We start from the raw sequence: 15,131 nt of genomic DNA, 5'->3' as shown, positions 1-15,131 counted from the left end.
TCTTTGGATAGAGGCCCACACTTCATAGCAGAGGCTGTTCAAAATTTGGCTAAAGTATTAGGGGTGAAATGGGATCTCCATACCCCATAGAGACCTCAATCAAGTGGGAAAGTAGGAAGAATGAATCAAAGTTTAAAGAGACAGATGAGTATAATTTACCAAGAGGCTCAGATAAAGTGGCCAGACACTTTACTCTTAGCTTTGTTACCACTATACATTCAACTTAGAACTAAAGAAAAGTTTAGTCCTTTTGAAATCATATACGGTAAACTCTTTCAGGTGACAGAAACAGGAGTTAATCCTGAGTTCACAGGGAAACATTACCTGAAAGAATATGTTCTCTCTCTAGGAAAGGTTCTGTCCTCTCTCCACAGGTACATTACTGTAAGCGCACCACTAACCTTGGACGTGCCTGTGCATCAGTACCAACCTGGAGACTGGGTGTACCTGAGGACATGGTCAGACGAACCGTTAAAGAAGTGCAAAAGGACCTTTCCAGGTTTTACTTACCACCTACGCAGCTGTCAGTCTCGAAGGAGTCACTCTGTGGATTCATCACAACAGGATCAAACCAGCCTCATCACCAGAATGAACTGTCAAACAAGAAGGACCTTTACGTTTAAGATTAACTTGGGAATCACAAAGTTCTGTCTCTTGCAGTGATGTCAGAAAGTGCAGAAGTTGATACAGATGGAGAGGCCCACACAGACATAGATGAAAACTTAATTCTAACTTTGATACAAGGGTTCAGTAGGATGTACAATCTTACTAGTGTTATAGCGTGTATCCCAATTCCTCATTCAGCTACTCAGCCTATCCCTTGGGGTATCATACCAATTAATTCATCCTTATTGGAAGCATATGATAACATCACAGAGGCCTTTAAACAGGCTAACGCTTCCTATTATTTAGACAGAGAGAATAAGTGTAGACAAAAATGTAGTGATGTTTTGCAAGACACTACTCATGGGAGATCAGGAGGTAACAGGACAGTATTTGGGAGGGATGCAGAGGAACAGTGTCCTGGAGGATCGCAACCCTTAAACGCTCAGCTTTGCAAACTGCATTAGCAGCCTCCGGTGGACAAGCTGCAGGATTATTGAGACTATGTTCCTGATAACATGATACCCAATGTGCCCACCACTCGGGAATGTACTAACCTTAGGAAGAAACTCAAAACTTGGATCACACCTCTGGGAGTGTATTGGAAATATGTGGGAAAGGTAGATTGGTGCTTTAACTGGGGCACGAAGCCTATTCATAGCATCAGCAGAGCTAATTAGAAGTGCCCCAATGTCTTAAATCATACTAAAATATCAATCCTAAATTCAGGGCCTTCCACAGCAGTACAACTTGAATGGGGATTTCAAAGATTTCTATTAGCAGGACTAATGGCTTTAGAAAAATGAATGTTAATAGAAAATTTGACTTGGCAAGTACAAACTTTGTGAAGAGACACTCAAAAGGTGTTCCAAATTGTTAATAAACAGATCCAAGCCAATATTAAAATGACTTTGCAAAATAGACTAGCCTTAGACTTGCTGTTTTTCAAAGAACAAGGAGTGTGTGAATATCTTAAACTAGACAAAGAACACTGCTGTATCCACATCCCAAACATCATGGATAATCTACAAGAGCAATTAGGCAAAATGAAAAAAGTAGAAGACAGCAGGGTGATCAGGGATGCAGCAGAAAATAACTGGCTCATCAAAATCCTTCAAGAATTAGGTGGATTGTCTTTAAAGGGATGGTTAGACACATTGTTAGAGGGAATAGTTTATGTCGTCATTATTGTAGTTATCATAGGGATCTGCACAGGTTGTGTTAAGAGAATCATTGAGATAAATATATGGAAGTAGTGAAATAAGAAATCTAACTGCTTCCAAAGGGAGGAATTGATACCAGGTGGTTTAGTAAAAGTAGGCCTCAGAGTAGACCCTAAAAAGCCTACTCTGTGTAACCTTTAAACAGAACCTATTTACCTCTCAGTAATTTTCCTTTCAGCTAAAATAACTGCACATTCTGAAGCTAACTGCATGTTTCACAGACAGTCTCTGCTTCTAGGACTGATAACACTTACAGTTATAGCTATCACTGAGGTACTGGTGGGAATGGTATGCAGATAGGCTCTTGCTTGTGCAGAGATCCAAGGCCTCTGTTAAATTCCTCACTAATTACAAAGAAGGGCCAAAGATAAACAAGGCTGCAAACATCATCTTTGTAGTGTCTTAAATGACTTAATTCACAGTTCTGGTGCCAGAAGAAGAGAGAAATCCTGTAAGAACCAGAACAGGATCTTTTCCTTGGAGCCACCTGCACGTGTCAACAGAAAGACATCAACCACGCTTGCGCAGAAGCAGGGTCGTACAGCGAACAGCACAACCATGGGGGGGATTACCACCACTAGAGACCACCCGAAACCCTTCCCCAATTTAGTACGCATGTGCAAAGACAAGTTACGTAATATATTAGCATATGCATAAGGTTTCTTGGAGTAGGCGGGCTTTTCTCAGGAATTGTATGAATATTCATTTTTCTATAATGTATATAAAGAGTGTGATTTTGTCCCTAGGTGGACATGTTAGGTGGAGCGATCCCCCATGTCCCTTGGCTGAATAAAAGTAACACCTGCTCGTTAATGCTAAACCCAGCGTTGAGGAGTTTTATTCCCGATTTCAGTGACAATAATACCATTAAGGCCCAAGACATTTGTCTTGACACTGAACAAAATCTTTGTCATTCTGACACACATCCTGATGAAAGCCCTGAGACTGTACTTATGTGCATTGGAAATGGATGTGCTCGTATGAGAACCCTTTGTGAGTCTGTATTTATAGACAACGTCACTGTAGGTATACACAATCATTCAAATAGCTGTATTTGTAGTTTTAATGACATTATGGGATGCGACTTTAACTGTTCAGCTCCTGTCACATCCCACCAATTACTACAGTCTAACTATACATTGTATCAAGATCTATTGCCTACCCTCATGGGAACGAAACTCACATGGGTAAGAAAACTGTTGCAACATGACCATTTTCAAGAAGGAAGAAAAGGAAGACCCAGGGAACTACAGGCCAGTCAGTCTCACCTCTGTGCCTGGCAACATCATGGAGCAGATCCTCCTGGAAACTATACTGAGGCTCACGGAAATCAAGGAGGTGATTGGTGACAGCCAACATGGCTTCACTAAGGGCAAATCATGACTGCAAAATGTGGTGGCCTTCTATGATGGGGATACAGCGCTGGTGGATAGGGGAAGAGTGACTGATGTCATCTACCTGGACTTGTGCAAAGCATTTGACACTATCCTGCATGACATCCTTGTCTCTAAATTGGAGAGACAGGGACTTGATGGATGGACCACTCGGTGGATAAGGAATTGGCTGGATGGTTGCACTCAAAGAGATACGGTCAACGGCTCGATGTCCAAGTGGAGACCAGTGACGAGTGGCGTTCCTCAGGGGTTGGTGCTGGGACCGGTCCTGTTTAACACCTTTGTTGGTGACATGGACAGTGGAATTGAGTGCGCCCTCAGCAAGTTTGCCAATGACACCAAGCTGTGTGGTGCGGTCGACACGCAGTGGAGGGAAGGGATGCCATCCAGAGGGACCTTGACAGGCTTGAGAGAGTGGGCCTGTGCAAACCGCATGAAGTTCAACAAGGCCAAGTGCAAGGTCCTGCATGTGGGTCGGGTCAGTCCCAAGCACAGATCCAGGCTGGGCAGAGAATGGATTGAGAGCAGCCCTGAGGAGAAGGAATTGGGGATGATGGTTGACAAGAAGCTCACCATGAGCCAGCAATGTACGCTTGCAGCCCAGAAGGCCAACTGTATCCTGGGCTGCATCAAAAGAAGCGTGGCCAGCAGGTCGAGGGAGGGGATTCTGCCCCTCTGCTCCACTCTCGTGAGACCACACCTGCAGTGCTGTGTCCAGCTCTTGGGGCCCCAACATAAGAAGGACATGGAGCTGTTGGAGCGAGTCCAGAAGAGGGCCACAAAGATGATCACAGGGCTGGAGCACCTCTCCTATGAAGACAAGCTGAGAGAGCTTGGACTGTTCAGCCTGGAGAAGAGAAGGCTCCGAGGAGACCTTCTAGCAGCCTTCTGGTACCTGAAGGGGCCCTTCAGGAAAGTGGGAGAGGGATGTTTTACAATGGCATGGAGTGATAGGATGATGGGGGATGGTTTTAAACTGAAAGAGGTGAGATTTCAATTAGATATTAAGAAGAAATTCTTTCCTGTGAGTGTAGTGAGACTCTGGAAGAGGTTGCCCAGAGAAACTATGGATACCCCCTCCCTGGCAGTGTTCAAGGCCAGATTGGATAAGGCTTTGAGCAACCTGGTCTGGTGGAAGGTGTCCCTGCCCATGGCAGGGGGGGCTGGAACTAGATGATCTTTAAGGTCCCTTCCAACACAAACCATTCGATGAGTCTATGATTCTCTGAATTTCACACTCAATTATACACCTTAGGAGCTGCTCATCACCTTGGAAGGACCAGGGAGGTTTGTCAGCATGTCCATCGAGAGCCACACAAAAATGGTGCTGAAGTAAAGCAAATGTCAAAATTAGGATGAAATTTGCCTTGAGGGGGTGGGAAATTGGTCATTAGGTGCATGTGAGCATTGGTGTCTCAGAGAAAGGACATCTCCTGAGACAGGGCTGCAACTCAGTCCCTGCTCCGTTGGCCTACCCAAGCACGTCCATCACCAGCAGCAATGCCCACCACTGCTCTCAGTACCTCCCCTTGCAGTGATGTATGCATAGGAAAGGAGGAGATTTGGTTTGTGGTGCTAAAATGCACTAAAAATGAAAAATGAAGAGAGTTGGTGCCTGTTCAGTGCTGGAGTGACCAACCTGCGCCTTGCTGGGGATTGCTCTGCCAGCAGAAATGAACAGGAAGCCAAAAACCCCAAAGCAACCGACATGTGCTATGCTACAGTCCTCTGTATGGATATAAGGGATAAATATTTCTGTCTGAGTCACCTTTCATCTGCTAGGAAGCCCAGAACAGAGCTAGGACACTCATGACCACCCCCTGAGAGGCCTCCGACTCTCTTTCTCTCAAGGCCTTCTCCACATGGCTCAACACCCGCGCATACATTTTTTATAAAGGGGACTGCATACATGTGAAGTGTTAAATTAAACAAAATAATTTCATTGTAAACAACATTTTTAAAGCCACCTTTAACTGCCTTAGACAAGTGGGACTTTCAAAACAGCAGAGCAGTACGTTGTGTTTGTCCCCAAGTCGTTTTGAGTTTGCAATTTGACAAAAGAGGAACAAACTGAAAGGGAATCAATCCAAGACCTTCTTGGAACAGCCCCAAATTCATCAATGGAAGAGATAAAGTCATGATTAGGAGACCAGTCAAAGTCCCTACAGTAGGGACAACAGTCTTCTGCACCAGGTCTCAGTTCAATTCACCTGCTGCTCCTCGAAGAGTTGCTCATGTCTTTGAGGGCACTGGAGCTGCCATCACTCTTCCTTCTGTGTGATATTGAGTTTGCAGCATTGAAAGTTATAGAATCAAGTCCAACCATTAAACTATCACTGCCAAGTCCACCACTAAACCATGCCCCTGAGAGCCACGTCTACATGTCTTTTAAATCCCTCCAGGGATGGTGACTCCACCACATCCCTGGGCAGCCTGTTCCAATGCTTGACAGCCCTTTCAGTGAAGAACATTTTCCTGACATCCAATCTAAACCTCCCCTGGTGCAACTTGAGACCATTTCCTCTTGTCCTATCGCTTGTTATTTGGGAGGAAAGACCAACACCCGCCTCGCTACTACCTCCTTTCAGGTAGTTGTAGAGAGCAAGGTCTCCCCTCAACCTCCTTTTCTCCAGACTAAACAATCCCAGTTCCCTCAGATGCTCCACATAAAACTTGTGCTAGAGACCCTTCACCACCTTCTTTGCCCTTCTTTGGACTCGCTTCAGCACCTCAATGTCTTTCTTATAGTGAGAGGTCCAAAACTGAACACAGGATTCGAGATGCGGCCTCACCAGTCCTGAGTAGAGGGGGACGATCACTTCCTTAGTCCTGCTGGTCACACTAGTTCTGATACAAGACAAGATGCTGTTGGCCGCCTTGGCCACCTGGGCACACTGCTGGCTCATATTCAGATGGCTGTTGACCAACACCCCCAGGTCCTTTTCAGCCGGGCATCTTTCCAGCCACTCTTCCCTAAGCCTGTACCATTGCGTGGGGTTGCTGGGACCCAAGTGCAGGACCAGGTATGACAGCCTGAGTGAGCCTTCTTTGAGCTCTCCTTGCTGAGCAGCTGCCTGCACGGCGGTAATGTCCCCTTGAGCTGGGACGCCTCTTGAGGTTACTCCTCTTGTCAACTGCAGATCTTTGGTGAGTGACCAATGTCACACATAATCTGGTATAATAGTGCACTAAGATTTAGTATTGGTAACTTTGATTTTGTATTGCTACACTTTGATGCTGCATTGCTCTCTCGGGCATGATTCCCATAGCCCTGGTGAGGAGGTCTCTAGAAGACGTGGGTCAGATCCCCCAATGGCATGTTCTGAGCATGGCAAAATGCTCCCAGACCGGCCTGCTGCCATTACTGCCTTTCTGTGCCCCAGGCCACCCTGGCTTTAGATGTTCCCCGGGCCTTCAGATGAAGTGAGAAACTAGGTGCTCTGGGAGGGAAGAGATCATCTCCTGGAGGAAGCATGCATGAAAACACTCTATGGCAAGCATCTTGCATGAAGGGCTTTCAAAATGTCTCACAATTGTACGTAGGGACACTACACACCTCTCTTACTTTCTTACAATAGGAGCGTTAAAGTATTTGAGAGAGATCCCCCACTACTTCCAACAGCGAAATATGACAGATACCAAGCCCATGAGTATCGATATCATTATGTCGATCCAGGACATGTAGCTATTCTTGGTGGTGCAATATTCCTGCTCCAGTCTCCTGTTCACCAGTTGCATGTAGTTGGCTTTGTCAAAGAAGCCATCGTTGAGCAACGCACTCTCCTCCTGTGAAGACAGGCAGGTTGTCACCAAGGAGCAAGGGGAGAGACCCAGCTGGGATCCCTTTGCCATTCCTCCCTGCTAGCCACATCTTGGCCCCTGCACTCTCCCACTTGGTACCTTTGATTTATGGCTCATCATCTTCTGGTGCTCCTCCAGCTGCTTCTCACAGCTCTCCTCCAGCTTCTTTCTCAGCTGAAGTTTGTGCTCTTCGCAGCTGCGTAACTGGTCCTGCAACTTCTGCTTGTCTTCTGCCTCCTTCTTCCTCTGGACCTCCCTCTCCTGCTCAGCTCTCTCATTCCGGTCTTGCTCACCTGGTGACAGAGAAACAAGGGTCTTGCAAGGGCAGGAGCTGAGCGCACAAGCCCCCAAGGAGTCCTGTTGTCCCACTCCAGCATGCTTGCCCCTCTACAGGCAGTGGCATTTCTCCAGACCACAAGTTACTTTTCAGCTCCTTGTCCTTCTCTGTCAGGGAGACGTCTGCTTTGAGGATGACTTTGGCCACAGCCTGTTTTCTTTGGAGGAACTCCTGCAGGACAGCATCAGCCTGGAGGACCGCAGGTAGAAGAGGAGTCAAGGGGAGAAAGAGCAGCTGGGGAGAAACGGTATCTTGGGGGAAGGGGAATGGGACATGGAGCCTCTCCCCTTGAAGGGGAGCTGCTCTTGTTCCTACCTTCACCCCTTTGCCAGGAAGTTCCCGATATTTCCTCACCAGTGCCTGCTCGTCTCCTTTGAACAGCTCGTAACCCCCTGGCACACTGTAGGCACCATCACTGATTCGTCTCTCCATGTCCTGGGAGAGGTCCTTGAGAGCAGCCTCGCACTTGACACGAGACGCCTGCTCGTTGTCCGTGCAGAACTTCTCCTTGACCTGCTGTACCTGGCGCTGTGCGGAAAGATGCAGAGGGAAGGCATCAGCCCAGGCTGAGCTGCATCCACCACTCTCATGCCAGGCAAAAATCAAGCCAGGTCAACATGGGAATTGGGATCTCCAGTCTGGGGGGTAATCAGCTGGGAGGTGACAGATGGGGAGGGCCTTCTGCACCCACAGACATCTCTGCACCAAGGTGCACAGGGGCAGAGAGCATGCCAGGGACCACGGGCTTCACAAAACACAGGGACAAGAATTCGTCAGCAGCACAGGGGAGGTGTGGAAGGCTACAGGCTTCGAGCCAGGGCACAGACACATCTGGGTGCAGCAAGAGATCGGGCAGGCCTGAGGTTCATCCCCGTTGCAGCAAATCTTTAGAACCCAGGGAGAAGAGGGAGCACAGCAGGGACAGCTTCCAGACTGTGGGAGCGGGCATTGGGACTGTGTCTTCTGGAGAGGACACAGCAGTGTCGTCTGGCAGGAGGCAGGCAGATCCCTGTCCCCCAGGACCATGCTATTTTCCCAGAGCTAAGGGGATGATGGTGTCCCTGGGGGAATTCTGACTGGGCTGGGGATCACCTACTATGAGATCTGCCTGGCAATAGCAGATGTCATCATCGAATGTCCGTGCCATGAAGAGCTTCAGTGCCTCCTGCTCGCACTTGGTGTGCAGCTCCAGCAGCTCCTGAACAGTCTCCATGGGCATCTTCGCCCGCTGCTTCATCAGATCCTGGTACAACGTCACAGCCGCTTTCACTGCTGCTGTGTTCTCAATCTCTGCCAGGGCGACCACCGCACTCTCCAGGCACGGCACTGCCCCCGCTCTCGATGGCCTTCACGTAGGTCTCTGCCAGTTTCCCCAGCACTGCCAAGGACGACCAAGGATGAGACATCTGCAGCCTGAACAAAACGCAGGCTCCCATTCACCCTGGGCCCTGCCATATCCCTGCTGCCTCCCTCCCACACTCTTCCTGAACTTCTTTTCCTAACTCTTTCCCACCCTGCCTGCAACATCCAGAAGCTCCAACTCCAGCGCCATGGACAGCAGCCAGCACAAAAGCTCTCCCTTTCCCCACCTGCCTCATTTGACTCTGCATTGGATCCTGCCCCACACACAGGACCAAGAGCTGCTGCCCATCCAACCCTCTGCACAGCAGTACTCACTGTTCCCTGTTACGAAGTGCCCGCCACGGACGGTCTTAGGTGGAGACTTTTCCCAGATGTGGCTGCAGAATTTCTCCACCTGCTGCAGGAATTCAGGCTCGATCTCATCATCCTGAAGCTCCTCCAAGTGGTCCAGGTCCCTCTTTCTGGCCGGTGGGTCAAAAACAAAGCACTTGCGACCTGGAAAGAACTGGCTGATGCTGTCCGGGGCTGGTTGTAGCGTTCGATCTCCGGGCTGCTACCTGTGGGGTAAGAGGACATGGAGCAAGTTCACCAGGCTTGGGCTGTTGTTGAATTACACTCCAATGCTGCTGTGTCTGAGGCTGGACATCTCCAGCAGCACAGCACCATTCCCTTACCAGCCTTTAACTTCAGTGCGTTCTCCAAGTATTCGTCCTCAGAGATTTCCTTCCCATCTACCTCCAGCCGCAGTGTGAAATCCCGGACAGCCCAGACAAAAGTCGGGAAGAAGAGGACAAATTTTTCTGAATCCTTCAGTTCATCTTCACTCTTCTCAGGTGCTGCTTTCAACTTGATATGCTCAGACAGCTTCACCACATAGCTGGAGAGCTGGCTAAGGAAACAGGGACCTCAGGTCTGAATGCAGGGGCATCGCCATCCTGCAACCACTCAGCACTTCATGGGGAAGAGAGGAGACTCTGCAGGGACAGAGAATGGCCTGGAACCACCAGAGGGAGGAGGGAGAAAAACCCTCAGCCCTGAGGTCCAAGACATGGGACTCCTAAGGACTCAAAGCATGTCACTGGGCACCACCAGAAGGTTCTGCAGCTGTTTGAGGAGCTGGGATTTGTCAACTCCTAGCCCACCACACCGGGAGAGGAGGGCATCCCCTGGTGCTGCTGTCCCACCAAGGATACTGCAGCTGGTCCATGGCTTGCTGGTCAATGGTGCCTTTGCTGTTGTAGATCAGGGTGCTGGAGAGCAGTACGGTCAGCACAAAGATCCATGTGTCGTTCTTGTTGTCGCCCTGGAACAACAACCCTTGGCTCTTATCAGCAACAACCCCTGAGTATGAGCAAAGCCCCGAATCCCCACACCCTGAATGCCCCTAACCAACAGGCCATGGCAAGACCAGTTTTTGCAGAGACCCATCCCCATGCTATCTCCATGTCTTTCTGTAGCTGGCCTTATCCTCAACTCTTACCTCTCAGGATCTGTCAAACTTATCTACCCCGACCTCCTTCCCCATGGCCTCTGGCTCTTCCCAGCACACAGGCCAAAGGCCACCAGGGGTGGTGGGAACGCCTTGACTCTGATCACCATGGTTGGGCCCTCAAGAGCTTCCACAAAGTGCTGGGAATGCACAAAGGGACCTTCTGCTTCTTCCACACCTTCTCCACATCTCCCAGCCCTTCAGTGTCCAGCAGCACCAGAGTGTGTCCAGGCTTGCAGGGGTGAGGTACACACCACATCCAGATACCTTTGGTGTGGGACTGCACGCTGGAGCCCAGGGAGAAACCTGTGGGGAGGACGCAAGGGTCTCAACAGTGTTAAAGACAGAGTAGGAAAACCCAGGTCCCTTGGCCATGCTGTGCTGGGACCTCCCTCACCTTTCCTCTGACGAGCCAGCCTGTTCATGAGGTACGACTTGCCAGTGCGGTACAGCCCTGCGATGGCCACCACAACCACAGGCTGGGTGACCTTGGACAGCACCTGCAGGGCTTCCTGCTGGACCACCAGCCCCTTCCTCTGGCTGTTCTCAATGAGGCAGACAGGCACTGGCATGAGGATTTCAGATGCCATTGCTGACAGCGAGCACGGCCTGCAGAGGAGAAGGCGAGACAGGCTGGTTAACAAGGTGGGGACATCCCACAGTCCAAACACGGACAGTCATTATCATCCTACTTCATTTTTCCAAGCAAACCATGCATTGCACCAAATTCCTTCCACCACGCCTCCTCTTTTTGCCCCTCGCAAGTGATGCTGTGAAGGCAACACTGACGCTTAGCAGACGTGCACGGCCCCTTCCCGTTTGCCTGGTGACAGAAATAGCTCAGTTTCTGAAAGCCCAGTGGGACAGTGAGAGTACTCTGCATTATGTCCTGAACACCAGTTTGAAGCTTGCTGTGTGGTTAATCATGCAAAAATGGGTGTGGGACACAGCAATGGCCTCAGACAGGGCTCTAGAGCAACAGGAATGATGGGAGGGTCACACCAGCTGCAAGGAAAGGACAGCTTAGGGGGTAAATTGAAGCTTAGGAGAGGTGCTTATGAATTGCTTCATTAATTTCTTATGCCTGACCCCATAAAACCCCTCTCACCCTCCACCGTGCCTCTCACAGGGACATGCTTGGTCCTTGCCCTCACAAGGCTCCCATCTCTCCTTTCCTCCTCCTGTGCATTGGTGGGTGATCCCCTTCCCACACTCCAGTGTTTTGGATTTGGGCTGAAAGTAGTGTGGACAATACAGGGATGTTTTCGTTATTGATGAGCAGTTCCACAAAGGAAAGGACCGTAAAAGTGTCGCACCTGCGGGGAGGAGCGGACAGGACAGGTGACCCAAACCTGACCAACGGGGTATTCCATCCCACACACATCATACTCAGTTTAAAGCTGAGGGACCATGAGGGTCGCGCTCTGTGCCCCCATGGCCGGCGTCCAGGGAGGGCTCTGCCCACACTCCTGCCTTCGCTGAACCTGATCCACGTTCCTGCCTGGTGCCGCGTCTGATTCGGGACTCCCCAGTGCCTGCCCTGCAGTGTCAGCAGTGACGTGGTCGTCATCGTGGGGAGCTCAGTAGTGGTTTTGTATCTAGTTCATTATTTATTATGCTCTTTTTCCTTGTTATTGTTTATTAAAACCATTTTAACTTTCCAACCATTAAGCCTCTCTCCCTTTTTTCGTTTTTCCCTCTGGGGAAGGAAAGGGTTAAGAGAGAGCGTCTGTCGACCAACCGCTAAACCTCTGCCCAGCCTTAAACACTGACAGATTTATTGGCACCCAATGTGAGGCCCGAGAGGGGCAGCCCCTGAACAATTTGCATCCCCACTGCGGTGGGAGGAGACCTGGACAGCTCAGTCCAGGGACTATCAGATTTCCTCTTGGACAGTGTCCAGGGGCTGGAAGCTAAAACAGCTTGCAACATGCCGATCTTTGTCGCTGGGCACAGTTCTTCCTTTATCGTGTTTTTGTAGAGTTTTGTTCCCAGTTACGTGTCCTAATACTTTTCCTTTTTCTGCCAAGCTGCCTCTGCCAGATTTGGGGAATTTGGGATTTTCTTGGGACCATCACAGCAGCATGCTCCTATTATTGCTTTTCCCAAATGTTTTTCAGGTGTGGTGGAGAATTAAATATCAGTGCAGGTGTAGGTGTTGTGAAGCCACCTCAACTCCTACAACATGCGTTGCCTCTCCAACAAGCACCACAGCCACGCCACTCTTTTTCATTGTTGTTGGTTATTAAAACTGTTTTAACTTTCCAACCCTTAAGCCTCTCTCCCTTTTCACTTTTCCTTTTCCCCTCTGGGGAAGGAAAGGGTTAATAGAGAGCATCTGTCCTCTGCTTAAGAGCCCTGCCCCGACTCAAGCTGCAACAACCAGCTGCTATGAAGAAAATTAACTCTATCCCAGCCAAAACCAGCAAAGGGTGCTCAAGAAGTTGGGGGGAACACAGCCAGGACAGCTGACCCCAGCTGACCCAAGGGATATTCCGTACCACTAGCACATCATGCTCAGCAATAAAAGTTGGGGGAAGAAGGAGGAAGGGGGGGACATTCAGAGTGATGGTGTTTGACTTCCCAAGTAACGGTTACGCGTGACAGGAGCCCTGCTGTCCCAGACATGGGAAGGAGTGAATGAATTCCTTGTTTTTCTTTGGTTGTGCACACAACTTTTGCTTTACCTTTCAAACTGTCTTTATCTCAACCCACAACTTGTCTCCCTTTACCCTTCTCATTCCCTCCTCCTAATCCCGCTGAGGGGGGAGTCAGCGAGCGGCTATGTGGGACTTACTTGCCAGCTGGGGTCAAACCACTACATCCCCCAGCCATCACCCAGCCCCTGCCAGGTACCAGTAAACCCCACAGACACAGAGGCAGCACAACAGCTTGCGGCTGCCCCACTGCAACCTCCCTGAACGCCCCAGGACTTCGCTACAGCAACACCGAGCTCCACGGACACTGCCCACTTCTGGACTTTGAATCCTCTCTGAGGACTTCACAAGCCCTGATCCTCTTCCAGGAACACCAAGGGGGCTGCCAGTGTGGGACAAGAGGCTGCCCCTCATGTCACGGGCACTGCCAGCTCAGCAGGGAGCAGACGAAAGGTTAGTGCACAGGGCCCAAGCGTAGGGAAGTCTAAATCGTGTGCAAAGCCAAGGTGGGGGGTGAACACAGACTCCCAGCCACCCATTCTCCTTGCTCTGTCCCAGAGCCCAATTAGACCTTTGATCTTTTTCTCCTCCAATCCGGTGGGGTCCCTGTCACTTGCTGGGGTTGCTGTCGCTTGCTGGGGTCGGAAGGAGTTGTTCCACAGCCCGGCTGGCCAACACTGCTTGGGGGGCGGGGAGGAGGGATTAGAGCAAGGGACTCACCCTCGTCTTCGTCAGCAGCTCTGGGCTGAAACAGCTTTGCTGCAGCCTGGGTCCTGCTCTGCCTTTTCTCCTGTGCCCTTGGTCCGTCTCCTCCTGTTCCGGGATATAGTGTGAGTCAGAGACCGAAAGTGAAAGTCACGGACTAGGAGGGAGGAGGAAAACTCCCTCATTGGCTGGTGGTTTGAGCCTGGCCAGCAGCTAAGCATGAAAACTTGGGCAGGCGAGATAAAGACGGTTTAATAAGTGAGGGAACAAGAACAAAAAACAAGTGATGCAAAAGCAAACCCTCACCACCTCCCAGCTGCCCAGACAGTTTCAGAGTTACACCCACCTTAAGAGATATCCCCCCACCCCTTCTTCTGTGATCCCACTTTCTTATTGCCTAGCATGTTGTTATCTAGCGTGGAAGGGTGGTGAGATAGAGGAGCAGGTTGCCCAAAGAAGTTGTGGATGCCCCACAGAAGTTGTGGGTGGCCCATCATTGGAAGTGCTCAAGGTGAGGCTGGATGGGGCTTTGAGCAACCTGATGGACTACAAGATGTCCCTGCTTATGGCAGGGGGGTTGGACTAGATGATCTTTGAAGGTCCTGGCCATGTTCCCTCCCAACCTCTTGCCCACCCCCACCTACCTCACTGCGCGGGGCAGAGTGGGAAAGAAGAGAAGGCCTTGGTGTTGTGCAAGCACCGTTCAGCAGCAGCCAAAACATCTGTGCGTTATCAACGCCCTTCTAGCACAACGGGCTTGCGATGAAGAGCATTAAGAAGGTTCCCCCTTCCCCCTTATATCCACCAAGTGGGCCCCTCACCTCCCCATCCCTACCGCTCCAACTCGACCTCCGCATCGCCCTGTCCCCGCTTGGAGCACCAGCACACATGCTTCCTCTTCTCCTCCACCCACAGACATGTGCCCTCCATCAGCTCTCTCACCCACACCCCAACAGTCCTGCCATGGCCTCTGCTGCTCTCCCACTTGTGCATCTTCCCCCAGATACTTCTCCCCATGCCCATCGTGGAAATGCCACCTCTCCCATGAGCCTCTCATCTGAGGGCCTGCCAAGAAACACCCTGGTCAGCCCCTAAGCCCCCGTGCCCCAACATGCACCCCACCTCCCCCGTGTTCCCCTCTTGCAGACACGTACCATGGTCCCACCGCACTCGTGCCCCTTGTGCAGCCCTCGCACAAGGACACGCACTACTGACACACAGACGTGCTCCTCAGTGCCCCCCCTCAAGCAAACCTCAGCCCCTGTTCTCCCATGGGCACCTTGTTCCCCCAGCATCATGGACATGCTCCGGACCCCATTTCACTCACTGACCCCTGTACCTCCTCCCCTCTCAAAAGGATGCCCACGCCCCCTTCAAAACACATCCCATCCCCCATGGACACCCCCATCACCCCCCTTGCAGAAACACCATTGCCCCCTTCCCCTCACATTACCCGCATGGCCCCGTTCCCATCTCTCTCACACAGGGGCATGAACCACCCCCCTAACTCGTGGGCACCCCTCATCCCTGTTTCCCCACTGCTCTCCCCTCAACATGCCC

At 50.6% G+C, this 15,131-nt stretch overlaps 1 pseudogene; it reads right to left on the bottom strand.

Moving 5' to 3' along the window:
• Positions 1-2,635: 2,635 nt before the first annotated feature.
• On the bottom strand, positions 2,636-13,674 carry LOC137677236 (guanylate-binding protein 1-like; annotated as a pseudogene).
• Between the last annotated feature and the right edge of the window lie 1,457 nt (positions 13,675-15,131).

Source organism: Nyctibius grandis, unplaced genomic scaffold (assembly GCF_013368605.1).
Source record: "Nyctibius grandis isolate bNycGra1 unplaced genomic scaffold, bNycGra1.pri S41, whole genome shotgun sequence".
Taxonomy (NCBI): Eukaryota; Metazoa; Chordata; class Aves; order Nyctibiiformes; family Nyctibiidae; genus Nyctibius; species Nyctibius grandis.
This window is presented reverse-complemented; position numbering and strand designations above follow the sequence as displayed.